The 24,961-nt window shown below is 38.6% G+C and overlaps 1 protein-coding gene across 2 annotated transcripts in view; it reads right to left on the reverse strand.

Moving 5' to 3' along the window:
• GPR63 (G protein-coupled receptor 63) overlaps positions 1–24,239 on the reverse strand; it is a 63,112-nt gene extending 38,873 nt beyond the window's left edge. For both annotated transcript variants that reach the window (XM_003353265.4, XM_013992707.2), the window contains exon 1: positions 23,438–24,239. The gene's annotated coding sequence lies outside the window, so the exon portion shown is untranslated. The remainder of the gene's footprint in view (positions 1–23,437) is intronic.

Consider the following 24,961-nt stretch of genomic DNA (forward strand, 5'->3'; position numbering starts at 1 on the left):
TCAAAGGTAGAATTGATAAATAAATGTGATGTATTCATAAAATAAAACACTATATAGCCATGTCAGGGAACAAACTACTGCAATACACCACATGGAAGAATCTCATAAATATAATATTGAGCAAAAGACAGACATAAAAATGTATATGCAATATTATTCCATTTATATAAAAGTCAAAAACAGGCTAAATTAATTTATGGTGTTAGTAATGACTGATTAACTTTTGGGAAAAGTAGGAGTAATAACTGGGAAGGGGTTTCTGGAAGGTTCTGGGAAGTTTCTGGGATGCTGGTAACATTCACTATCTGTGTGGTAGTTCTACACATGTATTCATTTTTTCAAATTTCATTGAGTTTTGCCTTTAGAATTTGTACAACTTCCTATTGTATGTAATATTTCAAAAAAAGCTTTATTAAAAATATATAGTCATCCCTTAGTATCTGTGGGGGTTTGGTTCTAGGATCCCCCATGGATATCAAAAATGTGCAAATGCTCGAAGTTCCCATTGTGGCGCAGCAGAAACGAATCTGACTAGGAGCCACGAGGTTTCAGGTTCAATCCCTGGCCTCACTCAATGGGTTAAGGATCCAGCATTGCTGTGAGCTGTGGTGTGGGTCACAGACACGGCTCAGAACCTGTGTTGCTGTGGCTGTGGTGTAGGCCAGCAGCTGTAGCACCAATTGGACCCCTAGCCTGGGAACCTCCATATGCCGTGGGTGTGGCCATAAAAAACAAACAAACAAACAAAAAGAACGAAAGAAAAAAATGTGCAAATACTCAAGTCCTTTATATAAAATGGCACAGTATTTTCATAAAAAAATATGCACATCCTCCATATACTTTAAATCACCTCTAGACCATTTATAACACCTAATATAATGTAAATACTATATAATTAGTTGGTAGTGCATGGAAATTCAAGTTTTGCTTTTCAAAACTTTCTGAAATTTTTGTCAAATATTTTCAATCCACAGATCATTGAATCATGGATGCAGAAGCTGTGGATATGAAAGACTAACTATATTACAAGTTTATAGAGCTTTTACTTCTCAAAATCCATCTTACAGAAATATTTTTAAATGTCCTTTAAAATTTCAAGTAATTAAAATATATATAAAATCCTCCAGACCTTGAGTTAGTCAAAAAAATTCATAGACAAGACACTAAAAGAACAGTCCATGAAGGAAAAAATTAACAACCAAGACTTCAGATGACATAATTAAGAAAATTAAAAACCAAGTAACAGCCACAAAGTATTTGCAAAATACATATCAAACAAAAGACATGTACCTAGATTTGCAAAGAATACTTATAACTTAATAACATTCAAACTAAAGTGAAAAGTGGACAAAAGATATGAATAGACATTTCAAAAAAAGGATATACAAATGCCTAATAAGCACATGAAAAGATGTTCAACATTATTGCCATTAGGAAAATGCATATTAAAACCACAAAGAGACATTTCATGTCGACTACAACAGCTGTAATAAATAAGACGAACAACAAATGTTGGTTAGGATATGAAGAAATTAGGAACCCTCATATATTGCTGGGAATGGAAAATAGGAGAACCACCTTGTAAAACAGTTTGGCAGTTTCTCAAATAGTTAAAAGTAAGACTCCTACAGAACTCAGCAGTTCTGCTTTTAGATATTGACCCAAGAGAAACAAAAATGTACGTCTACACAAACACTTGCACATGAATGTTTACAGCATCATTATTCTTTATAGCACAGAGCTGGAAACAACCTAAATGTCCATCAGCTGGTGAATGGATAGACAAAATGGACTTCAGACATACTTTGGAGGTATTGCATGCTTGGTTCCAGACCACCACAATAAATTTTAATGAGTATCACAGTAAAGAGAATCACAAAGACTTTTTAGTTTCCTAGTGCATATAAAAGTTATGTTTACCTTATCCTGTAGTCTATTAAGTGTGAAAGAGGGTTACATCTAAAAAAACAATGTACATGCATTAACTAAAAAATACTTTATTGCTAAAAGAATGCTAACGATCGTCTGACAATGAAGGGTTGCCACAAAACTTCGATTTGTAAAAACACAATATTTATGAAGCTCAATAAAGTGAGTGCAATAGAACAAGGTATGTCTGTATATCCCTACAATGAAATACTGTTTGGCAATAAAAAAGTAATAATATACTGATACATGCTATGTCATGGATGAACCTCAAAATGTTATGGTAAGCAAAAGAAATCAGTCACAAGAAATCACATGTTATGTAATTCCACTTATATGAAATGCACAGAAAAGGCAATAATAGAGGGGCAGAAACTAGATCACTAGATGCCTGGGACTAGGGATGAGATGGGGAATTAACTATAAATTGGCATAACAGATCTTACTGGGAGAGAGAAAATGTTCTAAAACTCATTATGGTGACAGTTGTGTCACTCGGTAAAATTACCAAACTGTACACTTGAAATGGCTGAATTTTATGATATGTTAAATATATCTCCTACTAGAGCTGTTAAGAAAATGGAACCAACCTAAAGGTTCACGTTAAGTAAAGAGAATAACTATGCTCTTTATGTAATACAATGCTGTGTAGCCATTAAAATTGCATTCAGAGTATTTAATAATGACACAATATGATGTGAGCATTTTGAGTGAAGAAAATAGACTACAGAGCTATATATACAACATGCTCTTGATGTGCTTTTTCAAGTTCTTAAAAGGGATTGGAAGGAAACACATCAAAATATTAACAAAGGTTTCTGACCAGTAGGACTATCAGTGATACATTTTTTTTTTTACTTTTCTGTAATTTCCAAATATTCTAAAATGAGTGGTTTTCTTATATTCAAAAAAAATCTTCTTGAAGAATATTTTCATATATTATAAATAATACATTAACATTTCTTTTCAATGATAAGACATATTCCTTTAAAAAAAAATCTATTCCTTATGAGGAAGCAAAACAAGCATTCTCTTGCCTATCTCAACATACCTATTGTCCATGGGTAGAACAGAAGACAGATTTTAAAAATTTGGAAAATGGTGTCAAGAGTTACTCAAATGTCTCTTATCCTTTAGGAACCCTCCAAACCTTCCCACACTGTTGGTGGGAATGTAAATTGGTACATCCACCATGGAAAACAGTATGGAAGATCCTCATAAAACTAAAAATAGAGTTGCTCTAAGTCCAGCAATCCCACTTCTGGGCATAGTATCTGGACAAAACTATAATTCAAAAAGATACATGCACCCCTATATATACTGCAGTACTATTTGCAACAGTCAAAACATAGAAACAACCTAAATGTCCATCAATAGATGACTGCATAAATAAGATACACATAATGGAAAACTAGTCATTAAAAAAGTATGAAATCAGGCCATTTGCAGCAACATGGATGGACCTAGAAATTATACTAAATGAAGTAGGTCAGAAAGAGAAAGACAAATACCATATGATATCACTTATATGTGAAATCTAAAATATAACACAAATAAACGTAGCTACAAAACAGAAACAGACTCACAGATATAGAGAACAGACTTGTGGTTGCCAACGGGTGGGGGGTAGGGGAGAGATGGACTGGGAGTTTAGGATTGATAGAAACACGTTATTATATACAGAAGGGATAAACATCAAGGTCCCTATAGCACAGGGAACTACATTCAACAGCTAATGATAAGCCAAAATAGAAAAGAATATTTTAAAAGCAATGTATATGTATGTATAACTGAATCACTTTGCTGAACAGCAGAAATTATCACAATGTAAATCAACTATACTTCCATTAAATTTTTTTTAATGTCCCTTATCCTTTAGGCAAGTGTTACTGTTATTATGCAAGAAATGTACTCTCATTGGTAAAGGGCATAAGAGACTTATGAGTAGAGTAGAATTTTGTTATCCCTTAAAGCACAAAATTTAAATATGGTAATTTATTCATCACTACATTTAAAAGTACCCCATATTTCCTCCATTTATCTACTAATCTAAAAAAACAGTGCCTAGGAGTTCCTGCCATAGCACAGTGGGTTAGTCCCACTGCAGCGGCTTGGGTCACTGCAGAGGCACAGGTTCAATCCCCTGGCCCAGTGCAGTGGGTTAAAAGGATCTGGCAATTTATGCTGCAGCTGTGGCTCAGATTCAATCTCTGACCCAGGAACTTCAATATCTCGTGGGTGGGCCATAAAATTTAAAAAATTAAAAAATAAACAAAAAAACAGTGTCTTCTTTTTCACATTTCTCTCTAGATCACCTTTCTGTTTCCCCACAAACATCCCTTGGGAATCTGCAATTTTAAAGAAAAAAAAAAAAAAACCTTTATTTTTGTTTGCTTTCATGCTATTCTACAAATGTTTTGGGTTTTTGCTTTTTTAATCCAGCTTTAGAGTTATCTGAATTTCTGAGTACAGCTCAGCTTTCCACTCCACTTTTTAAAACTGTTCCCTGAATAAACTCTGTAACTCATCTGACCTCATACACCTTTCAATGTGAGGGTTAGACATTTAATTTTTCTTTAATTAGCACAAGGTTAGCACAACAAAATTTCCACGGCCTTAAAATAAGTTTACCTAGTCAACACTAAATGTTTCCACCATCATACTGTATTTCTTCTAAAAATGTTGCCACACTCTTCTCCCCTGCCTCTTATTGAGAAATGATTTTGGCATGTTCCTTGGAGGGAATCAAAAGGCATTCAAGGGCAAAATAAACATCTTATTGAGCACTTCCATGCCCTTCCTCCAGGCACCCACTGTGTCCACTTCACAGTGGGTATCATTTACTTACTATGTGTCATTGGGCAGGTTACTTAATTTCTCAGTTCATCAGGTTCCTCCTCAGAAAAATGAAGATGACCATGGTGCACCTTAGTTCCTGAAGCTGTGGTGGGGCCTTGTTAAATGAGACAGCATGTGTGAGATACTAGCACATAGTTAGTGCACCATCCTTATGAGCCTGCAGTTCTACTTAGGCCAGAAAAGAAAACCATGTTCTCCCAACACCAGCACTTCAGTGACATTGACTATTCTACTCCATCACCATTGCAAATGACTATTTTCCATATCTCATCCAAATTCAATTTAAACCCTCACATAGAAATTCTGTTAAGGAACTACTGACCAAAACCACCTGTCCTGGCTGGGTAGGATAACCACTTGCATAAGTCGTCTCACAACAGGAGGTCACAATAAGGAACATGGAACTGACAAGCTGCTGCCAAAGTGGAAGAATCTGGGAGGGGCCAAAAGGAGGGAAGACATCAGCCTCATAATACATTCTGCCAACCTCCCAGAAAGCCTCACGCTGGAAACCATCTTGCCTGAGAGATGCATGCCATCAGGAAGGGCCCCAAATTGGACCAAATATGGCCATGAGCAAGACGATTGGCCAGACACAACCCAAAAGGCTAACTCCACAAATATAAAACCTAAGACTGCATGCCATGAGACACAGCAGTTCTCCTGGGTTCCCTTACCCTGCTGTTCTCCACCTGAGCATCCCTTTCCAATAAATTTTTTTGCTTTGTCAGTATGCATGTCTCCTTTGACAATTCATTTGTATGTGCTGGACAAGAAAGAGCCCACTCCTAGGCCCTGGAAGGGGTCCCCTCTGGAAACAACTCTGCACTGTGATTTTTACGTGACACCTTTGTCTTCCTCCGACCTTCCCCACTCCAGCGTCTACCACTTTTATTTAAGAAAAGTGACTTCTAACAGTCTCTTCAAAACAAAACAGACGCAACTACTCTTTGTTCTGTCTTTGCTTCAAACATGATTAAGTCTATATAGTTCTTCCTTGACCTAGAAACGGTCTACTACAACTGTGCCCAGTTTATTCCTCTATCTCCAGGTACAACTGTTGTATAGCTTCCTTGTTTTTCAGAACAACACTTTGTTGCTGACTGTTACTGTGCCTGTGAGCTCCAGCCAAGTCAATTCGACAGAAATGTTCAGGGTATATCCATGTGCCAGGTAATGTGCTAGCTGTTGGAGATTTATGTGACATGCTATTAAAAACAAATAGAATATACACACACACACACACACGTATGTATGTATATACACACACACATATGTATGTATGTATATACACACACACATATGTATGTATGTATATATACACACACATATATGCTTATACCATGGCCTCCTCTTTCTTCCTACACACTGGGCAATGACACTGCCTGAGATGATTCAAGCACCTCTTGGTATAAGACGGTCTGTAAGATTTCCTACCTCACCACCTTACTATTCCACCCCACCAGCATCAACTGGACACATCTTCTTCTATGGTATAATAGAAATGTCACAGAACGTGGTTTGGAAGACCTTAATGATATCACCAGAGACTTCAAATAATCTCTTGAGTGTATATTTGTATATACAAGAGTCAAATATATACACATCTTTAAAAATATCTATCTTCATATATCTTTAAAAATATATATCTTAATTTTATATATATCTTTCTAAAAGATGCTAAAATCCTTGCCCCCTGGCTCCTGTAAATATAATTCATTACCATAGCAAATTCCAATAATGAACATAAGGGAAAACATGGAATTACTAAATATTTTCATAAGTGGGAAGCTAGAAAATAATGCAAGAGAAAGAGCACAGAATTAAAAATCATTATGCTCTTGGCTTGCCATTTCAAACTAGCATTGCAGAAGAGCAGCAATGACTAATCTGCAGAAATAATGGCAATTCTGTTTTGACCTTGATTCACTGCCATGATCAAAATAATTCTGTTTAACTTGAGAAGATTCCGAAAAATCTAAAGGTCATACTTAAAATACTCAGAGTTTAAAAATTTATGAAAACTTTAGCTTTAATATTCAAAGTGGCCACCAAATAAAGACAAAGGGAATGTCAACAGAATCATATGCCAACTAGGAGTTCCCACCGTGGCTCAGCAGTTAACAAACCCGACGAGCAACCATGAGGACGTGGGTTTAATCCCTGGCCTCGCTAAGTGGGTTAAGGATCTGGCATTGCCATGAGCTGTGGTGTAGGTCACAGACATGGCCCAGATCTGGCTATGCTGTGGCTGTGGCATTGGCTGGCAGCTCCTGCTCCGATTAGACCCCTAGCCTGGGAACCTCCATATGCTGTGGGTATGGCCCTAAAAAGACAAAAGAACAAAAAGAAAAAAAAAAAGAATCATATCCCAACTAAAATTACCTTCACTTGCATACCTTGCTCTGATACTCAGTCTTTCACTGTGCTATCCATGTTATAAATCTCTGACAAATATTTTTCAACTTAAACACTTCATGCATTTCCTTCCTCTAAAAAAATAGTTATTAGTAGTTCCCAGTGTGGTTCAGTCGGTTAGTTTCCGTCACGATGCAGGTTTGATCCCCAGCCTCACTCAGTGGGTTAAGGATCCAGTGTTGCTACAAGCTGCAGCATAGGTTGCAGATGCCACTGGGATCCGGTGTGGCTATAGCTGTGGGTAGTCTGGAAACTGCAGCTCCAATTAGACCCTAGTCCATGAACTTCCAGATGCCACAGGTTCAGCTATAAAAAGAAAAAAAAAGTTTTTAAGCATGTGCTCTAAGCTGGTTTCTGATTCAGCATGGCATACAACAAAAACAGAAGTTTATCTCCTGATCTTATGTAACTCTCAAGTCTAATGGGGAGACCCACTGTGAGGGTTAATTTTACATGTCAACTTCACTAAGACACAGGGTGCTTAGATTAAACATAATTTCTTGGTGTGTCTGTGGTGGTGTTTCTAGATGAGATTAGCATTTGAATTAGTAGACTGAGTAACACAGACTGCCCTCCCCAAAGTGAGTGGATATCAACCAATCTATTGAATACCTAAATAAATCAAAAAGGTGGAAAAAGGAGGAATTCCCTGTTTGAGATGGGACTTCAATCCTCTACCCTCAAATGGTTCTCACACCAAAGGCCTTTCACTTCTCAGAACTACATCCTCAGCTTTCTTGGGTCTCCAATGCAAATGGCCCACTAGGAGACTTTGCAGCCTCCATAATCACATGAGCCAATTCATTATAATAAACCAAATGTATTTCCTATTGGTTCCCTTTCTCTGGAGAACACTGACTCATAGCTAACATACATACAAAGTAACCACTGGATTATACCTTGTTGCACATGCTGTGAAGAAAAACTCAGGATGCCCTAAGAGTAGAAAACAGAAAATAAGATTCCTCATTTATTGTCCATATTATCTTACAACATTGTCTAAATGTCATGCTCTATGGTAGTATGAAATTACCCACTAAGGAGTTCCCGTCATGGCGCAGTGGTTAACGAATCCGACTAGGAACCATGAGGTTGCGGGTTCGGTCCCTGCCCTTGCTCAGTGGGTTAACGATCCGGCGTTGCCATGAGCTGTGGTGTAGGTTGCAGACGTGGCTCGGATCCCGCGTTGCTGTGGCTCTGGCGTAGGCCGGTGGCTACAGCTCCGATTCAACCCCTAGCCTGGGAACCTCCATATGCCGCAGGAGCGGCCCAAGAAATAGCAACAATAACAACAACAACAACAAAAAAAAAAAAAAAAAAAAAAGAAATTACCCACTAAGAAAATCCAAAAGTACTAAGCTGAAGACTAGTACAGGCATACCTTGTTTTATCATGCTTTGCTTTTTTTTTTTTTAATTTTTTTATTACAGTTGATTTAATGTTCTGTCAATTGGAAGTTCCCATTGTGGTTCAGTGGTAATGAGACCAACTAGTATCCATATGGATGCGGGTTAGATCCCTAGCCTTGCTCAGTGGGTTAAGGATCTGGTATTGCCATGAACTGTGTTGTATGCAGGTTGCAGACGCAGCCTTGATCCTGTGTGGCTGTGGCCGTGGTATAGGCTGGCAGGTATAGCTCTGATTCGACCTCTAGCCAGGGAACTTCCATATGCTGCAGGTGTAGCCCTAAAAAGCAGAAGAAAAAAAAAGTTCTGTCAATTATTTTTTGCATATATTGCATTTTTTACAAGTTGAAGGTTTGTGGCAACCCTGCATCTAGGAAGTCTATCGGCACAGTTTTTCCAACAGCATTCACTCACTTTGTGTCTTTGACTCAAATTTTGGTAATTCTGGTAATATCTCAGACTTTTAAATTATTATATATAATTAAATTATACATGTTATATACAAAACATGATATTTGCTATGGTGATCTGCAATCAGTCATCTTTTTTATTTTTGGCATTATCTATGGCATATGGAAGTTCCCAAGTCAGGGAATGAATCCAAGCTGCAGCATACGCCACAGCTGCAGCAATGTCGGATCCTCATCACACTGCACCACAGCAGAAACTCCTTGAAATCAGTGATCTCTGATGTTACTTGCTATGACTTGGTCAAGGCTCAAATGATAATTAGCATTTTTTAGTAATAAATTATTTTTAAGTTACGTATGTTGTTTTTCAAGACTGATGTTGCATACTTAACAGACTACAGTATAGTGTAAACATAACTTTTATATGCACTGGGAAACCAAAAAGTCCATGACTTGATTTATTTTAGTATTCACTTAATTGCAGTGATCTAGAACTGAACCTACAATATTTCTAAGGTATGCCTGTATATTTTGATTTTGAAGTTATAGTTTATTTTGCATTTTGTTTTATTTTTTTAATGGGAGAAAGTAGATCAGAGGGAATAAGAGGTAAAATAAAATAGTAAATAAATGGCTAAAAGCAGGACGCTTTCACTGTAGGAATAAGTATAATTTTATAAAAAAGCATGTGATCCTGCAAAGGTCTTCTAAAACCTCATTGTTGAGAAATATTTTCAAATTCAAGAAAATGTTTCTTGAAATCTCACCAGCTGAAGGACTCTCTACTAAATCCTGCCATAAAGCAGAGTTCATGAATAAAAATTATTATCTCCCTTCATATAACATTATTTCCATTTCTATCATGTCTACATTTTAATTTTCAATCTAGTTTTCTGTGAATCCAATAATTGCAAAGGATTGCCCTAAGTAAAAAGGGTTACATAACTACCATTCTAAATTCAAGGTACTACATGTCACCTCCTAACACCCACCCTACTCCCCACCTACAAATCATGCCTTAGCAAAGAAATTTTTATAGAAAACCTGCAATATTCACTTTGAATCTTTATAAATGAAAAAAAAAAAACTCAAGTTGATAAAATGGCTATATTCTAAACACCAAAGAACAATTCCTCACTATGCATCATAAAATCACAAGGGAAAAGGAATTTGGGGTGAAGTTGTGATGTTGTTTGTTACTAGGTTTCCCCCTGACAGTGCCCAGTGATGCTGCCATTCAGTCCTCTGGTCCTCTGCTCAAAGATCAAAGCATCAGTAAAGCTTTGCAAATTCATGAAATGCTGATTCAACTGACAAGTGGGTGGTAAGACCAAGGACCCATAGGGAATTCACTTGCCCACTGTCAACTGTACACATAATAGTCAGAATTGCAATTCCTAGATTTCCTCCTGCACCAAAAAAAAGGGGAAGGAAGAACACTAAATATTGCTGTATAAACATTACTGCTTATACATATGTGGAGTTCTTCCAGTTTTATTATACTTCGTCCACGCCTAGTACTCATTTGATTTCCCCTAGCAAACAGAGCTTATGAAAGAGTGATAACCAGAAAGTGGTGCAAGTGTGTATACATGTGGGTGTATGCAATATAGATTCCATATGGCAAGAACCACTGTACCAGAATGGCTCAAATGCAGACTTTGCCTAACGGCTGATAAAACAAACATGAAAATTCTTCTTATATGCAGATTATTTACTACACTGGAATCGAGCAGACTAAGAATTTAACATAGATTTGGGAGGGAGTATTTAGTAAAATGTTCATTCCAAGTCTCAAGTTGTATCAAACAAAAAGAAAATGTCCTTCCTACGGGCCACAAACCAAATGGATGCTTTATGTTATGTAATGTGGCTTTTCATATGAGCCTTCCCTTCCTATCCACTAAAAAACAAATTACCAGAAAGATCTTTTCCTGGAACTTAATTCCAACCTAAAATGTAGATATTAGCAAAGACTTTATCAGAATGAGATTCTATTATATAAGCCTCGTTCATTTCTATTCTGGTGATTCCTTATGCATGATGAGAAAAATTAGTATGACAAAAAGACTTTAAAACTAAGAATGCAAAAGAAAAATTATTTAGTGAAAAGCACAGACAATACTCAAGGCTTAGTTTTATGACCTGATGAATGAAATAATTACCCAAAGGTAATCAAATTAATTGCTTTAGTCTTTTTTTGTATTTGAGTTCATTTTACCTCTAAGTTTTTTTTAATAGCTAATCCACAGTAACTGAGTATAAAAATATAAATGCTGAGGTTCTCAAACTCTTTGCATTTTAGCTGTTCATCAAACCAAGGCTGTATCCACATAGGTATACCATATACGGTTAAAGGGAAAAAAATTAAGTATACTGTAATAACAAAGAGAAAAACTGAACATTTCTTGAAATGTTTACCAAGACATATATAACCATTTGAAATAAGCACAGAATAATTACTCCTTTTCAAAGGCGAACTACCCTGCAATCTGCCATCTTTAACTTGCTTTGGAGATTATAAATAAGGGCAATGAAGACCAAAGGTAACTTTCCTCACTACCATTTTAAAGGTAAAGCACAGAAACCTGATGCAATAGAAAAATAAATGTAACTGACAGTGACTTTCAAGCTTAAAGATATAACCAGATGTAACTGAATAGTTTAAAATAAGATGCCTGGGAGTTCCTATTGTGGCACAGCAGAAATCCAACTAGTATCCAGTTTGATCCCTGGCCTTGCTCAGTGAGTTAAGGATCTGGCATTGCCCTGAGCTGTGGTGTAGGTCGCAGATGTGGCTTGGATCCTGAATTGCTGTGGCTGTGGTGTGGGCCAGCAGCCGTAGCTCTGCTTAGACCCCTATCCTGGGGACTTCCATATGCCACAGGTGCAGCCCTAAAAAGCAAAAATAAAAAAAAAAAATAAGATGCGTGTACTAACTCCCTGAAGAACAAAATATAAAACTAAATACTAAACGTGTAAACAAGATGAAGTTTAGGGCCTAGGAAGAGAAAGTGCTGATACAATATACCATACAGAAATTCAAAATGTATCAGCAGAGAAAAATGATAAATTATAAAATTGGAATTAAAAGATAAAAAAGAAAAGTAAGTATTTTGCTCTCTTAGCTTGACGTTTTAGTGTCTGCATTTTCAGAAGATCCCAAGAGCAAGCAGAACTTCAAAGAGTTAATTTGCTATATGAAAGGTGAACAAAGAAACTCCAAAACTCTCTTTTGTCTCCATGCCAAAAGAGACAGCAAATCGAAAACTGTGGGTCTTGAATCTAGTGCTAGATAGATAAGGGAAAATAACTGCCCCAAGGGATTTGTAACCACAAACTAGCCCTGAGATAAAAAGTAAAAATTAAAAAAAACCCTTAAGCAGAAATCTGATTTAAATGTGCCTGAGTCAATAGAGTGCCCAAGCTAGCAGTAAAAAAAGCAAAATAGATCTCCCCTATGGAGGAACTCAACTCCAACCCAGGCCTGAAAGAATTACCACCCATAATGTTCTAAGGAAAGTGAACAGCTCATAGACAAAAAAAAAAAAAAAAATCACAAAACCTTGGTGAGTCATTAAGAGCATCTTCTCACTGTGCCCTCACATGGCCTTTCCTCTCTGCATGTGTAAAAGGAAGAAAGGTATCTCTGTGTCTCTTCCTCTTCCTATATGGACACCAGTCTTATGAGATTAAGGCCTCACTTCTATGACCTCATTTAACTTTAATGACCTCCTTATAAACTCTATCTCCAAATACAATCATATGGGTGGTTAGGGCTTCAACATAACGAATTTGGAGGGACACAATTCAGCCTAAAGCAGAAGGCAAAGATACTGATTAACTTTAGACTAGATTAAGATTAATATGCTTAGTAGAACTGTCTCTGTAGCCACTAAAAGAACAGATATAAGGCTTATAGCCAGTCTACTAACCCTCAAAATAAAAAGAACAGTAAAAAAGGGGGAAAGAGAATCAATCAATCAAAAAGAAGGCAACAAAGGAGAGTAGAAAGAGAAAAAGTAGAATAGAAAATACTTCATAATTCGATAATAAATGAATCTGAATATATCAGTCTTCATTCTTAACATAAAAAGAGTAAAGCCTCCAGTTAAAAGCAAAGAGGCAGCTGTATGCATTTACAAAAGACACATGTTAAAACATAAGAACATAAATCCAACTTGAAAGTCAGAGCAGAGAAAGATATATCAAGCCAATCAAAACCTATAGAGAACCCTGTATTGCTTCATTAATATCAAAGAAAAAAAAACATTAAGTCAGCACTATTAGAGATTTAGAAGGGAATTACACATAATAAGAGGTTCAATTTGCCATAGTATATTTAATAATTTAATCTAAAGCACCTAATAACAAATCTCAAATATGTAAAGTGAAAGGTTGAATATCAAGATGAAATTGAGAAATCCATTATTATAATTTCTCAGTAACTGAACAATCAAGCAGACAAAATCATTAAAAATAAAAAAGATTTTAAAAGTACAATTAAATTTCATCTTATGAAAACATATTGAACACTGCACCCAGAACTGTAGAATACACATTATATTCAAGCTACACGTGGAACTTCTATTAAAAAGAAAATATTTGCCCCAGCACATGACGCTAAACTCAAAAAGCATTAAAGGCTGGTATGTCAGAGACCATGTATTTCAACCATATTACAAGTAGGCTGAAAATCAGCAACAACAGCAAACTCTGTTTGGAAATTAAGTTCTCGGAGTTCCCATCATGGTGCAGTGGAAACGAACCTGACTAGGTACCATGAGGATGTGGTTCTATCCCTGCCCTCACTCAGTGGGTTAAGTAAGGATCTGACATTGCCGTGAGCTGTGGTGTAGGTAACAGACGATGCCACTCGGATCCCATGTTGCTATGGCACAGGGCTGTGGCTATAGCTCTGACAGCTTTGATTCAACCCCTAGCCTGGGAACCTCCATATGCCACGGGTAGGGCCCTGAAAAGAAAAAAAAAGAAAAGAAAAGAAAAGAAAGAAAACACCATTCTCAAGATGGATCTTGGATCCATGAATCAAAGAAACCATAGCAAATATTTAGAACTGTATAACAAAAGCACACTACATAAAAAAATTCTGATAAGCGGCTAATGTGATGATTCAAGGGAAAGTCACTGTCCTCTGATGAGGCAAGATCACAATTAATAAGCTAAGCACCAAACCTAAGAAATTAGAATAATGGCAGAATAAACCAAAAAAAAAAAAAAAAAAGGGAAACAAAAGAAGAGCAAAAATGAAATAATCACAAAATAAACATGGAATAGTGACAATCAGCAAAGCCAAAAGTGAAAAGATTGATTGAAAAGATTAAGAGAAATGATACATCTCTCAAGATTGAAGAAGGAAAGAGAGACAAGGAGATAGAGACGGAGCAACAGAGTAAGAGAAATTAGCAGCATCAGGAGTAAAAAAAGAAAAAAAAAGTGGGAATATTAAAGATATGGCAATGATTAAACACATAAAAGAATATCATGGAAAACTTTATGCTTATACTTTATGCTTTTGATATGTCCTTTAACATTAGAATGAATAAATTAAAGAATTCATACAATAAAACACTAAATAGAAATAAAAACTAATTATAGCTATAAACATTGCTGAATTTCAAAAACATAACAGTGAACAAATGAAGCAAACCTAAAAGCACATATATAAAATAATTAAATAAAATTTTACGTAAAGTCCAAAAGTAAACAAAACTAAAGAACATGTTGCTTTAGGTGGGGAACGGATAAACTGAGGGATTCTCAGCAGGTTACACTTTTCAATCTTGATATAGGTCCAAAGTAGTCTATTTCTTTTACCTTACAAATATACTTTATGCACTTCTACATGTACAATGTACTTCACAACCAATATTCTTTAAAAAATATGTAGTAAAATCAAGGAGTTTCTTTTGCGGCTCAGTGGGTCCAGAACCCAACACAACATCCATGAGGATGTGGGTTTGATCCCTGGCCTTGCTCAGTGGGTTAAGGATTCTGCGTTGCTGCAAGCTGCAGTGCAGATCACAGAGGCAGCTCGGAACCCACATTGCTGTGGCTGTGTCATTGGCTGGTAGCTGCAGCTCAGATTCGACCCCTAGCCTGGGAACTTCCATATGCCACAGATGTGAACCTAAAAAGAAAATTTTTAAAATAAAAAAAAAATTAAATGTAATAAAATTAGGTTCAAAAGCATATTCTGAACCTTCCCATGTAAACAGTGAATATCCACAAAATCTCATGGAAAAATGTACCTATTCAGTCTTTACATGCCTGTTATATTCCATGCCAAAATACAAAGATATAGTTCCAGCTGTTTGAGATATTAAAGTGGGAAATGATACTCATCTAAACAAAAAATTCATTCTGAAGTGCTAAAACAGAGGTAAGCACCAGGTACAAAGGAAACAGAGAAACAGAGCATGACTTAGAGAAAGGAGGTTTCACAGAGAAGGCAGTGTCTGAAAGAATAACTGGCCCAGAAAATAAGTTGTGTGTGTGTGTGTGTGTTACTTTCTCTTTCCTTTTATGGCCAGCATAAAATTCTAAAAATGAAAAATGTACAGGAAAATATCAATGCTATTCTGCAGTCATTAATGTCATGTTTGACAGCTAAAGATAACTTTAGCCATAAAAATGAAGGAGAAAATTTCTCTCTACATTAAACCTTTAATCCTTAAGTTTTCACTCATGTCCTTTTCCTGGGTTTTGCCGGTTTTATATCCCTAGATTTGTTCCTGGGAGAGACTATATTTTTGTGGTAGCTAGAGAGATACTTATCTGGTTTCAAAAGGTAATTTCTGGCTATGGTGGAGTTTTATATTATAGAGAGAGAGGAAGAAAGTTAAAGATATATAAAATATAGATATATAGATATAGACATATACACACACAAAGGACATTAAGAGTCCAGATGTTGGCAGAAAAGGGTAGAAACAGACCATCTTTAAATCCCAGAAATGACGATACAGGAAAAAATATTTATTCACTCTGCCACACAGCAGTTACGTACGCATCGGTACATGTGGCTAGTAGGTCCAATGGTATATAATAAGGAGACTGAAAGTGAAAAAGAGAATTTTCAGGCATACTATCAACTGTTATACTTGTTTAGATGGAAACAGCATTTATAGCTATGACTGGGCACTAATGGATGGTTTAGTGTTGAGACTGGATCTCATAGCTGAGTCTTTATAAGCATCTAGAGTTATTTCATTTGGATAAAGCCCTAGTCACTCAGGTATGGGTTCAAATGCTATCTGACTTGAGTCTTTCATATTATGCTGCCCCAAAAAACTGCAGAAGGGATTCAAGGAAAGCTACAGATCTTACATTGGGACTAATAAAATGCCTTGAGGTCAATGAAAAACATTAAGGCCCTTTGTCCTTATCCCAAAATTCTACTTCTCAGGTTTTAAAGGGAATAACCATAGATGTGTTAAAAACTGAGCATTAAGATATTTACTGCTATATACTAGCAATTATTTTATTAAAGTATAGTTGATTTACAATGTTTCTTCAATTTCTGTTGTACAGCAAAGTGACCCAATCACACACAGTTCCCTGTGCAATTTCTTTAAAAAGGCCTGTGTGGGAGTTCCCCGTTGTGGCGTAGTGGTTAACGAATCCGACTAGGAACCATGAGGTTGCGGGTTTGGTCCCTGCCCTTGCTCAGTGGGTTAACGATCCGGCGTTGCTGTTAGCTGTGGTGTAGGTTGCAGACGCGGCTCGGACCCTGCGTTGCTGTGGCTCTGGCGTAGGCTGGTGGCTATGGCTCCAATTAGACCCCTAGCCTGGGAATCTCCATATGCTGAGGGAGTGGCCCCAGAAAAGGCAAAAAGACCAAAAAAAAAAAAAAAAAAAAAAAAGCCTGTCTGATATTATGGCATATCCCCAATGAAATATGACCTACCCACAGAACAAAACACTATCTACTATAAATATGTTATAGAAAATCATTCCATGATACAGAATGTGGTTCATCTTTGTATGAAAATTAAAAAGAAATACATATAGGAAGCACCATTTTTAGAAAATGAAATATGATATTTTTCTATATGTATATAAAAATATTTATCAAAATGTTAGCAATAGTTACCTCTAGGAGTAATTATCTTTTCCTTTTTTTGTGTGTGGCTTGTATGGATTTTCTAAATTTTCTATACATGTGAATAAAGAATAAAGATTTGAAACCTTACAATAGCAACTATACATGAAATATAGACACAAAAATGAGAAGTTCCCAACATCATCACAACCTTTAAGTAGAAACAAATTTAACCAAGGCCTATTAAGGAAAATGAGGGAACCTTAAATTCAAAACCTATGATATATCATTAAAGAACTCATTAATTCAAAAGAAGGGGAAATGTTTGAAAAGTACTGCTGAGAACAGCGGAAAGGCTTAAAGAACAGACTTTCTGCTAGTGCTAAAGAGTGTGAAACCTTAGAAGACATCACAGTTTGTGCAAAGTTAATCAAAATGGAGCAGGAAGACACTATACTTCACTTATATCCTGGAGGAATTGGAAAAAATAAGCTAAAATGATGAAAAGTAGATTTTACTAGAAGTACACACTTAGGCAAACATTTCTACTTCTGGGAGGCAATGGCTACCATGCCTGGAATTAGCCCCCTTCCACCCCAAATCCCTTTGAATCTTTATCCCAGGACTAACTAAAACCAGGAAGCAGACACCCTCAGCCCAAACTGTACCGAACACCTGGCACAGACAATAACCGATTCTCAGGTAACTTTGAGCTGAAACACTTATATTGATCCAAACTTCAAGTGTCTTTAAATGCCTGCAAATATTCTTTCTCTAAAATTACCTATGCATTTGTTTTTGTTTACAAAAGATAGGAAGAAGTGAACTCATCTTCCTTTAGGAGGTAACAGATACAATAAAGAATCATGCCACTTCTGCACTCCCTCCCCAAGACAAATCCTTAGAAATTCCCACATTAAAAAAAAATTGGGAGTTCCCGTCATGGCACAGCGGAAACAAATCCAACTAGGAACCATAAGGTTGCAGGTTCAATTCTTGCCCTCACTCAGTGGGTTAAAGAGCTGGCATTGCGGTGAGCTGTGGTGTAGTAGACGCAGCTGCTGGTGAGCTGTGGTGTAGCAGACACAGCTCGGATCTGATGTTGCTGTGGCTGTGGCATAAGCCAAGCAGCTATATCAATGATTCAAAAAACAAAAAAATAAAATAAAATAAAATAAAATATTAAATAAAAAAAATTTTAATGCCTTAATGATATAGACTGTGCTTCATCAATTGAAAGAAAATAAGTTAACCAAGAAACTTTGGCCAAAAAATCTCAAAGGGGAGTTTGCAGCAGGTTAAGGATGCAGTGTTGTCACTGAAGCAGCTTGGGTCACTTCTGTGGTGTGGGTTCGATCTCTGGCTCGGGAACTTCCGCATGCTGCAGGCATGGCCAAATAAAACAAAACAAAGGTATGTAAAGCTTATAACTACAATAACACATAGCCTTTCAATTAAAAATTATTTAAAGTTGATTAACATATATGCTACGTGATTCGTATGTATATATGCTGGCTGGAATTTTTCTTTTCTTTTTTGCTTTCTAGGGCTGCACCTACAGCATATGAAAGCTCTCAGGCTAGGGGTCAAATCTGAGCTACAGATGCCAGCCACAACTACAGCAATGCGGGATCCACAACCCACTGAGAGAGGCCAGGGATTGAACCCTCATCCTCACAGATACTAGTTGGATTAGTTTCCCCTGAGCCACAGTGGGAACTCTGGCTGGGATGTTTTTGAATCAAAGTTGGGCCTGGGAAGATTATCACTTAAAGGAAATATTGTTAATAACAGTGTTATTATTTTCTTTTTGCTTTTTTTTTTTAGGCACCCACGGTATATGGAGGTTCCCAGGCTAGATGCTGAATCGCAGCTACAGCTGCTGGCCTACACCACAGCCACAGCAACTTCAGATCTGAGCCGTGTCCGAGACCTATACCACAACTCACAGCAATGCCAGATCCTTAACCCGCTGAGCAAGGGCAGGGATCTAACCTGTCTCCTCAAGGATGCTAGTCAGATTCATTTCCACTGAGCCATGACAGGAACTTCAATACAATGTTATTATTAATTTCAATAAATAACAACTAGATTTCCACATTATTAATTTCAATAGGTGACCATTAAATTACCCTCCTAAATGCTAAATACACTCTTTTGCCCAAGACCTGAAAGCCTATGTTAAAATTCAACCTTCTCAACTCTTCATTACATTTTTAATGAATAAAAATGAGCTTTCCAGTATATTAAGCTAGTTTCATGCTTGAGTTTTCTGAATCTCCTGTCATACAGAAACAAGAACAAATTACTTTTACCAATCCTGTCCATATTTACTGGCACAGAGGCTAAAAGGCACTTTATCCTATGTGTCAAACTCAAAGACTGAAACAGCTTGCTGTCAGCTTCAAAACCATTTTTCACAAGCATGGCATACTGCCTCAAGCCAACTAAACACTAAAGCATGTTGGGCTGCCCACACTGCAAATTATTTGGAATGTACTCCATGTTTTGTGGTTGCAAAAGTACCTATTTTGTGGATTATCCAGTTCAAATCAGGGCCACATCTGACCTTAAAGAGAAAATTCCCAGGAAACCGAAACTATAATTGACCAAGATCCCATCAGTTCTGAAAGTCTGTGATCTCATGCTCACAGTCAAACATTTCAAATGTTATTTTTTTAAAATTGAAGAGACACAATATAAACTCTGTGAAGCATTTACTGTCTGTTTCCAGTAAACACTAAGAACTCATCCTAAATATACACATTATGGTTGGAAAAAAAAGAAAAAGAATTGCTACCTGTAACAAAATAAAGGGCATTTGTAGCAAATACAAACACATTTCTGGTAAATGCTTAGCAGAGGGAAGAAAAACTCAGTCTAAAAAAAAAATCATTCCACTTCTAATTTTCATATACATGCTGAAATATAGCAGCTTCAGCTATGGAACATGATAAGAAATATTCCAAAGCTTCTCTGTAGTAAATGGAACACTGCATCATAGGTATTATTTTTCCAAGTATTAACAAGTACCTCTCTCAAATCAAATACTCGTGGTATCATTTCACAAATCGTAGTACCAAAACTTCCCCAAGATTTGCCTGCCATGCCTTTGAGGTCCACTCTCTTAAGTCCCAGACCTATGGGGAATGCTCTAAAGGTCATTTTTGAAATGTTAAAAGAGGGAGTTTTCCATCATGGCTCAGCAGAAACAAATCCAACTACTATCCATGAGGATGTGGGTTCGATCCCTAGCCTCCTTTAGTGGGTCAGGGATCCAATGTTGCAGTGAGCTGTGATGTAGGCCGCAGATGTGGCTCAGATCCCGCGTGGCTGTGGCACAGGCCAGCAGCTGTAGTTCCCTAGCCTGTGGGATGGGAACTTCCGGATGCCTCAAGCAAAATAAATAAATATATAAATAAATGAAGTGTTAAAAGAAAACTGAAAAAAAAAAAAAAAGAAAGGAGTTCCCATCATGGCTCAGTGGTTAAGGAATCCAACTAGGAACCATGAGGTTGCGGGTTTGATCCCTGGCCTCCCTCAGTGGGTTGAGGATCTGGCGTTGCCGTGAGCTGTGGTGTAGGTAGAAGACGCAGCTCGTATCCCGAATTGCTGTGGCTCCGGCGTAGGCTGGTGGCTACAGCTCCGATAAGACCCCTAGCCTGGGAACCTCCATATGCTGCGGGTGCAGCCCTGGAAAGACTAAAAAAAAAAAAAAAAAACAGAAAAGAAAAGAAAACTCGGGAGTTCCTGTCGTGGCGCAGTGGTTAACGAATCCGACTAGGAACCATGAGGTTGCGGGTTCGATCCCTGCCCTTGCTCAGTGGGTTAACGATACAGCGTTGCCATGAGCTGTGGTGTAGGCCGCAGACGTGGCTCGGATCCTGCGTGGCTGTGGCTCAGGCGTAGGCCGGCAGCGACAGCTCCGATTCGACCCCTAGCCTGGGAACCTCCATATGCTGCTGGAGCGACCCCAGAAAAGGCAAAAAGACAGAAAAAAAAAGAAAACTCTATATTGACAAGCTAAATTTTACCTAGGGAATCTTCTATTAGAGAAGATAAATACTGGAGCTTAAGAAATGTCTGATTCAATCATCTGTTAGTGGAATAATTCAGTCCATTTGAATAAACATGTAGTTAGGATCACTGGCATGTGGCTCCCTGGTCCAAGCCTTGTGTGAGAATAAGAACATGCTAGAAAACACAGTATTTTTTAACTTAACTGATACTGATGAAATTGCTGAACAAATGACAAGCCCTAACAAGAACTATTTTTAGCTTTTGATCTTTCAGACCTGCTGTTCTTAGTGCAGGAGTATTATTGAGTCCCTGAACAGTTTTCCCTTTTACAGACATATAAAGATACATAAACCTATGTATACCCATATCTATAGCTAGATATGGATTTTATACATTTATATATGTATATGTGACATACATTCATATATATGATACACATATATTCAGTTTCAAAAGAATCATTCACAAAATAATCTCAAATCAAATAAATCACATATCAAAAATCAAGGTACTCATTCTAATCCACACAATTCTAGGAACTAAGTCACATCCTCCTTAGAACCCCAAATTCTTACTGAATGCAGTACTTGTTGCCTGGAGTTCAACAAACTTAACGTAAAATAGTAACTGCAGTTATTTAAGCAGATGACTTCCTCGAAGCAAGTTTTTTCCAAGAATGTTCAGTTTGCTGCAAATTTTCAAAAAATGCTTGAGATGGTGAGTTCTTCTATTAAAGTTTCAGTCCTGGTATATTTGACACCAGAGTGACAAAACTGTAGAAATAAAAACCTATACCCCAAACAAAATGTTATCATATTAATATTTACTCTGGAATAATTTTCTTTCAAAATTTCCCCACTGAACATAAACTGTCTCCTACCATATTCTCTGTCTATTTTGATAGTACATTTCCCCACACTCAGATTATATGACAATTTAAATACTTTCTAACACTTTTTTCTTTTAACAAGCTCCCACTTTTTTTTTCAAAATAATCTGGATGATATATAATCAATTTCATCACTACAATTCTGACTATGTAACACTTCACAAAATATAGGGACTTGTCATCAGCACCTCTGATTTGTCAGCATCAGATAATACAATGTGAATGGAGAAGACAGAAACAGGAATAGACAGGTGTGGTGGAGACTTGGGGGTGTGAGAAAATGAGCTTCCTTCACCCACGGAACACATGAAATAAGAAAACTTAGCCATTTTGTGCAATAAATGTACTTACATACTGGGTTCCATCAAATAATTACACCCACTACATACCTCATCCAGGAGTAAAACTATCTGAAGCAATGTCAGATTATGCAAGAAACATCAGATTTTATTTATGATTCTTAGAAACAGTACTCCTAAAATTAGTAGGAGCCTTCTTTAAGATATAATGAAAACCAAATTCACCAATAAACAAAGAGAAAATCCTACTTTTAAAAAGCATGGTTAAATCCTCATCTTACTTCAATGGGAAAACAAAACAAAAACCAAAAAACATCGCATCCTACAATAGGGATATCTGCCTTTCATAAGTATGAATATGAAGACCAAGACTAAATATTTCATGGGGACTAAAAGATCACTTGGAACATTTAGGTCAGCCCCAGGGGGTAAATTTCAGTAAAAATAAATAAATAAATAAACTGTTGGATTTTGCTGTTGTTTATTTTAGCATCCTCATCCTCCAGGATTGTTTTTTCCTTTAAAAAAAAAAAAAATGTTTCCCAAAAGGGGAGGAGGAGGGAGGACTAAAATCAGTGCAAGGCTGAACACCGACCAAGGCTGAAAGATCCACAGCGCCAAAAGCTTACCCACATGTAAGGCAACCCCTCGTAACTGCTGGAATCGGAAGGAGCCCTCCGACTTGGGCAAATTTCACCCCTCAAAAGTGACGAGCCCACCATGTAAAAGTTCAGGATTCCATCCCCTTCCTCTCACTCCCAATACTTAGCATCTCTAGGGGAGAACCCGGCAGAGAAAAGCCCGGCACTGGGTGCCGACCTGCAGCCGACCAGTTTCCTCGAAGGCCTCGGCGCCCGGGCAGGCAGGGGACAAGGCAGGGGGCGGCAGGAGGCCAGGCGAAGCGGCACCTGGGGGACACCGAGTCCCGGCCGGGCCCCACTGTGCGGTGCTGGCTGCTGAAAGCCCTCTAGTCCGGCTGCACAAATCCTTCCGAAAACCCGAGCTTCTTCAGCTCAACTTCGGTCTAACCAGCCTCTTCCTCCGCCACCCACTCCGCCCAACCGCACACCCTTCCCAGCGCGGCGAATCAAAGCGCTCCCCGCGGGCGGCTACCTGTCCCGAGGGCCGGGGACCCCAACTCTCACCTCATACAAAGGGCTGCGCGCGGGCGCCTGCGGGAGAGCCCAGGGAGCATGGCCCCAGCCAGTGCCTCCCGGAACTTTCCTGACATAGCACTTCTCTCCTCCGCTGCAAAAAACGACGCTTCCAGGCAGAGGGGGAGGAGGCGGAGGTGGCGGTGGCGGTCCAGGCGGCGGCGGCGGTGGCGGCTGGAGCTGGAGCAGAAAGTGAGGAGCATCGCGGACGAGCGCCGCTACCTCCCGATCTGCCGAGGGGTTCCCGCCCCTAGGGTAATCGAGCTCCCTCTTAAAGGCGCCCGCCGCGTTTTAGGACGCGCGGCAAGGGGGAGGTGACAAGGAAGGAGGGAGGGGCCAGCAGAGGCGGAGAGCGTCCAGGGGCCACCACCCAGGCTGCCGCTCTTTCTCTGCCGGGTCTGGTGACCCACCGCCTGGGCAAAAAAAAAAAAGACAAGTGCTGGGATCTGGCACCGGGGGGCCGCCTTCGCCGCGGGCTTGCACCCCATGACGGTTTGAGAACGTCTCCCCTTATGCTCACTGCCCCAGCCCTCCCCCTCCTTTAAGGTCGGTCTCCCCGGCCCCCCGGTGGCAGCGCCTTCGCCGACGCCCCCTAAGCCCGTGCGCGCCGCTGGCGACTGCCCAGTGGAATTGCGTTTCCTCCCGTGTTTCCAGGTTTTCCTTCCTCCATTTCCAACGCAGCGATGAGAGACTCCCCCCAGGTGCGCTGGTGGCGGAGATAACTAAAGACCAGAGGGGGCCCCAGGACTGACCGCTGAAGGTCTCACTTCTGTGTGGCACGGAGACTTACCAAATACCCTGCCCTTTTTTTTTTTTTTTTTTTTTTTTTTTTTTTTTTTTTTTTTTAACTATATACGCTGTTCTCTTCCAGTGGCCAATGGCCAGTGACCTCCAACTGGACTTCTTGAACCATTGACTTTCATCAACAAAGACCAGCTGTAAAGATCGCCAAGCTGAATTCAGGAAGGCCCCCCACAAAAGATACCACCTTATGATCCTTAAGATCAAAATGATCTTGGGAAATGCAGCTTTCAACGGACAAGCGAGATTGTTTTTACAGCTTTCATCAACCTTTGTGATCACTGCTGAGGGCACAGTGGGGTATGGGCAGCGTTGGAATGCCCAAGACACACAGCATCAGCAGCTATCAACGCTCTGGGAAGAGACCATAGTAACCATGGGACGTGGGCAGCAGAGGACTGTTTTTCTACCTCATGGCTCCAACTCTTGCTTCTTAGTACTGTGGGGCCTCAGCACAATATTGTGTCATCTGTACCCTACAGTGTATTCTGGCTGAGATAGAGCTGGACAAGATTAAGCTCCAGCCTGGGCTCCCAAGAAGGGGGAGTGGGGCATTTGAGGAAGAGGTATTTTCTAATTCACATAGAGGCACTTGCATCAATTGCCTGAGACAACCTCATTTCTTCCTCCCCTGCTACCTGCAACTTTGAAACAAGCCAATGTTGACTTGTGGAAGAAGAGGGCAGGGAGACAATATGCAAAAGGTGGGAGAAA

This window comes from Sus scrofa, chromosome 1 (genome assembly GCF_000003025.6).
Source record: "Sus scrofa isolate TJ Tabasco breed Duroc chromosome 1, Sscrofa11.1, whole genome shotgun sequence".
In the NCBI taxonomy this organism is placed as follows: domain Eukaryota; kingdom Metazoa; phylum Chordata; class Mammalia; order Artiodactyla; family Suidae; genus Sus; species Sus scrofa.